Here is a 6,000-nt window from a genome sequence, read left to right on the forward strand (position 1 = left end):
AATAACAAGAAGATGTTGCTGATTTGTTGCTGGGAAGTTTTTTCTTGTATCCTGTGGACACGCTGGAAGTTGTGACTGCATAATATCAGAGCCATCCAGGGAAGAAAAAACTATTGATTCTGCACTATTTGGATTAATTTTGTAGCAGACAAAAGAGAGGCTTTTTGAAGGGTTTCATGGGGAAAAGGAGAGATTTGCACTTGCAGAAATGCAGGTTCAATGATCCTGACACCAAATATTCACAGACTCACACTCCTTGCAACATGATCTGGTCACCAGGGGGGATTTCAGGTGAGTTTTCCCTTGACATTTAAAAGAACTTTGCTTTCTTAATTATTTTCTAAAGTCACATCTCACTTAAGAGAAACTTTTGTGAGTGAACTTTTTGCCAATCTGAGAACATTTCTGCACATAACAATAGCAATTTCAATAACAAAAAGCTCTTGATTAAAAAAATAATAAATAAATTCTATCCAGCTCTTTATGTGTAATCAACAGTTTAATTTCCCAGAGGATTGTTATACAGTGGCGCTTCCATCTCTACAGCGCCTAGCAGTGCCAAGACAAACCCAAAATTCACCTCAGCACTGAGAAGGTGCTGTCCTCCTCACCATCTGTAAAAACCAGCGAGAGCAGCCTTCACTGCTCACTTATCTCCACCCCTTTCAGCTTTCACAGCTGAATTGTTTCACCAGATCCAGACACAGGCATCTGAATCGTGGCTTCCCCATTTGCCTCTGCAGCTGACAGCTCAGCAGGTTTGTCCTGGGCTGTTTCTCACCTCTTCAGGAACAGTGATTGTCTACAAAGCTGCCTTTGAGCAGGATTGGGCTGGTTCACCCTGTGTGAGGGTGTTTGTTTTTTAATGAGATCCCTCCCAAAACCACTGCTGGAAGAGGCTGGAGTGAACTGTTTGGGGATTTTAGCCTAAAGAGGATGTCCTGATGTGGTGGGTGGCATCCCTGTCCATGGCACGGGGTTGGAATTAGATGACCTTTAATGTCCCTTCTAACCCAAACCATCCTGTGATTCTGTGAAAAAGGGCGCTTGGTGCTTTCTTCCACCACAGAAAGGGTGCCCAGCTCTTCTCATAACCAAGTGGTGTAAGAGAAAAATGCAGCAGACATAAGTTGCAGCAGGGGAATTTCTGGTTTTATAAGAGGAAAATAAATTCTAAGAGATTAAGCACTAGGACAAGGTCCCAGAGAGAGATCATGAATTGTTGGCCTTTGGACACATTCAAGACTTGAGAGGAAGCAAATCCTTGAGCAAGCTAAATTCAAAGTTAGATCAGCTCTGAGCAGAGGGTTCGACTGGAGATGTGCAAAGCTCCCTTCTAGAGCAAGATATGCTGTGAATCTATTCATTATTTTCTTCAGTTTCTCAGAATTTAATGACAAGTTAAATAGTTGTCCTGATCAGGTAAAGATGCATTTTGTTTTCAGTCAGGGTAATAAAGAAGTAAACATCCATAGGATGCTGCTTGCAGCTTCAAACAGAGATCTTTATGCTCACTTAATCCACATCCTATCACCTCTGTGCCATGAAGGACTGCACAGGCCATAAGAGCAAGATCCATATACAATTTCCATCCTCATGTGGCACTTTTTTAAGGAGATGAATTATAAGCATATTACTCTTCACCTACACCAACACTGCAGGCCATACTGATGAGGTTGTCCAAGGAAAGTGTAGCATATTTTAATATTTCACTGGTACACCCTCCCAGAATTTAACCATTTGCAACTGAGACTAATTCCTAAGCCAAAGAATTTTTATTTCATTTTTTTAATAGAATAATTTTTAATTAGCTCTCTGGACATTTTTTTTAAGCTAATGGACATTTTACTATCTACAGCATCTTGTGTTAAATCATCCAGTGAAAGACTCCAAATAAATAAAACATAGAACAACACACCACATCACAGAAATAGGTCTCGATTTTGTTAAGCACTGCAGAGAAAGAATTCCCATCCACAGCAAGCACAACAGCTCCATCAATACTTAAAAGCACTTAGACTTTTGATCAACTCACACAATTTTTTTAAAGTTCACTTGAAAAAAAAAGAAAAAAATCCAATTAATTTCTTTTCACCCAGAAGAAAGTGAAATATAACCCATGGAATTTAACACTGTACTAGAGCTGCTCCAGTTTTCTAACCCCTCTGGCACAGCTGTGTCTGTCTGAAAAATGTCAGAGTGGTCCAAAAACCCCACGCAGGAGGAGTGCTCAGCTTGTCTTGATCCACATGACTGCACAGTAGGTTTCATAACACAGGCTGAAAATCTTGAATACAACCCAGAAAAAAGTGGATCTGGAAGCCACAGAGCAAGTAGCACTGATAACTTTTTAAACCCAGCCCTTTTTTCTGCTACTTTCTGCCAATTTTCTATTATTATTTGTAATTTCAATCTTTTTTTTTTTTTTTTGTTTTGTTTTGTTTTGTTTTGTTTTGTTTTGTTGTTTTTTTGTTCCCAGCTCAGGTTTCCAGATCAGTTTGGAGGGTGACTGATAGCACATAGCTCCTGTGGGGCCCTGAGCTGTGCATGTGCACCACTTCTGCAGCACGTTGGAGGGTTGAGGGGGAAGCCCCAAGTAGTAGCATGATGTCTAACATCAATTTTTAGGTAATGTCATTCCTTGAATGGTGATGCCTCAGAAAATCTGGATCTGGGAGGTATCCAGACAGTAAGTGGGATGCTACCATGCTACCAATGGCAAAAAGTATTTTTAACCTATTCCTCCTATCAGTCCTGTGTTTGACAACGCAGGACATCTTCTTCCTCCTCTAGGGACACCAGCCAGGAGATCTTCCCTGGAGGTCCACATATGGGCCCTTGTTTGAAGCAGGAAGAAATGATTGCCCTAAAATGTCTTTTGCACTATCTCACTCCTCAAACACCTCACTTCCAGTTTCACCAATATCTCCATGAATTTATGCCACTCCTGCCAGCATCTGTTACATCTCAAATTCTGTGTCCAGTTCTGGGTCCCTCATGACAAGAGAAATATTGAGGGGCTGGAGTGAGTCCAGGGAAGGGAACGGAGCTGGGGAAGGGTCTGGAGCACAGGTCTAAGGAGGAGCAGCTGAGGGAGCTGGGGGGGCTCAGCCTGGAGAAAAGGAGGCTTGGGGGGCCCCTTTTGCCTCTGCAAAACTCCCTGACAGGAGGAGACAGCCAGGTGGGTTGGTCTATTTTCCCAGGTTACAATTGACAAGAGGAAGATGGCTCGAGTCATGCCAGAGGAGGTTTAGATCAGATAATAGGGAAATATTTCTTCACTGAAAGGATTGTCAAGCAATGGAACAAACTGCCCAGGGAAGTGGTGAAATCACCATCTCTGGAAATGTCTAAAAAAAAATATGAACACGGCACTTGAGGACATGGTTTAGTGCTGAACAGAGTTCCGGGTTAACAGGTGGACTCAGTGGTCTTGGAGGTCCTTTCCAACCTAAACAATTCTGTGATTCTGTGATCTCTGCCTCACTCTGCTCTGCCAATGCAGTCAGTCCTGTGGATGTCATTCCCAGCTCAGGACCATTCCCTGGCACTGCCAGCCGGCTCTGACTGGCTCTGCTGGCTGGCAGACACGGCTGTCAAGTGCCCTTTGGTGGTTGCCAAAGCCCCCATCACCTTGATACACATATTCCTGCTATCAAAGGCAAATAATGCTGGGTACCACCCTGGCCAGAAGCTTCTATGTCTTAAACAAGGCATAATAATTCACAATTCAGATGTTGATGTTGGTCCAGCACATCTTTTCTCCCACACCAGCAATAGCCATTACTAATTTTGGCTCATATTTCCTTTGGAATATTATGAAATATTTGTGAGACTTGCTTCTTATCAGAACTCAGCTGCTGTTATATCTTTTGAAGTTTTATTTACTTTGTAAGTTTTCTATTATATTTCAAGGATTTAATCTCATTTCTGATGATTTCCTTTCTTATCAGCGTGTAGTTCTGATTGATTTACCAAGTCAGACATTGAAAACCATCAAAACTGAGGACTCTTTAAGATAAAATAATGAGATCATATTGATCAGAATATTCAAAGCCAGAAAAAAAAAGAACTGTTAAAAATTGAGTGTAACAGAACTGTCAAGTAAAAATATGTTTCTACCCAATTGAAATTAATTAGAAAGCTACAGATTTTCTTTGTAAACTGCCAGTCATTTTCACAATGTGAACAGCACACAGGCACTTTCCAAAAAATAAGCATTTTTTCCTTCGTGGTTCTGTTAGTCAGAAATGGATTTCATACATTGCTCAGGTGATAAATGTGCCATAGCAGCAGTGAGCTGCTGAAGCAGTAGGAGCAGTGAGGCATAATGGACAATATTCTACATTTTTTTACACCTAATATTTTTCAAAGGTTTTCTGACTAAACACACACATTTGCAAAGCATTAGCATATAATTAATCCTGCTGAAATCAGCAGATCATATTTTTTTTCAAAATAAAGCAAGGATTGGGAAGCAGCAAAACGCTGCAGAAAGAGGAAATTATTATTATTTCAGTTTGATATGTTTTTCCAAAAAGCAGAGCAAATATATTAAAAACATCACTTGGAACTGAGCACGTGGTTGTTTTCCCATGGATATGGGTCATTCAGTCCAATCTACACTGTTATTAGTGGATTAGTAAAACAGCAAAGCGTCCAAACAGAATCCTTCAGGGAACTTGGGAACATGAGATTAAGTGTGGGTTGTAGGACATGTGAGTAAAGTAATGATGGAGAGGAATTATCTCCTGCAATTGAAAGCTATAAAGTATGAATGAGCCTGGATTGAATAAGTGTGAATGGTACTTTTTTATCTTACTAGAATCACCCTCTTTTTTAACCATGAGGTAGAATGGCTATACTGAGGCAAACCAGGAAATTGGGTATTTCAAGCACAGCTCAGATCTGTGCCCAAGAAAGATAGATAATTGATGACTTTTCATTTTTAATTAGAATGAAAAATGCTGATGTTTTTGAAGACACTGGCAACAGGGCAAAGCCAGAGGCATCCCTCTACATTAAATGGAGGATTTCCTTCTGGAAGCAGGAATTGATGAAGGCAAAAACATCATGAAGGAGTTGAGGCTGGAAGCATCACACACTTCAGTCATAAAGCTCCAATTTAAAGGACAGTTGAGCTTCCCAGCACCCTGCAGGAACCCCCTCCCCGGGATTGTCTGGAGGCTGCAAAGAGTGCAGGGGGCTGAAAGAGAGACATCTGTGCACTTGCTTAGGTTTCTGGAAAAAAGAGAGTGGTCCAGGAGCACTTTGGGCAGGAGGCAAACACACCCTGGTAGTCTCATTCTCAGTTTGCAGTGGCCAACCTTGGGTGTCTGTGAAGGACAGCCACAACTGTCCCTCAGGACGAGTGGTGTCCTAAAAGCCACAGGCACAGCTCTACCCTTGCTAGGCTGTCATCTCTGCAGGTAAGCCTCATTCATTTCCATGCCTGCTTTTCTTCTCAAATCATTTTATTTCAAATGTATGTGAAGTTTGTAGTGCTGACAGTTACCTCATTCCTCTGTGCCACCCAGCACAGGTCTCTCCCTACCACCGAGGCTTCTACTGATTTAATTCTGCTACTCTCAGTTTTCTCTCTTTCTGCCATGGAGTTGTTGTTCTGTTATGTGAACATATGTAAAACCTTGGTTTCTAAAGAAAGTCATGGAAGATTTAGAATCTGGTATCTTTAGGTACCAACTTTCTTAATGAAGAAGTACACTCACTACTCAATATTGCCCTGTAGCATTTATTTGAGAGCCAAGATGAATGAGGTTCTACAGCCTCAAGGTGTCATCTCTTCTGACTGTTATAGGACCAACAGTGCTTTTAGGGGTGAGAGGCTTGTTTGACAAAGAGTGCCCTCACCTATGTTATCTGGTTTGGAACAAGAGAAAAAAATCACACAAATCGTGAGAAATTTGTGAGAAAAATTTCACACAAATTGTGAGAAAAAATTTCACACAAGGTGTAATTACGTGGCAGAACTCAACAGCT

The sequence above is a fragment of the Anomalospiza imberbis genome, chromosome 3, assembly GCF_031753505.1.
Source record: "Anomalospiza imberbis isolate Cuckoo-Finch-1a 21T00152 chromosome 3, ASM3175350v1, whole genome shotgun sequence".
NCBI classification, from domain to species: domain Eukaryota; kingdom Metazoa; phylum Chordata; class Aves; order Passeriformes; family Viduidae; genus Anomalospiza; species Anomalospiza imberbis.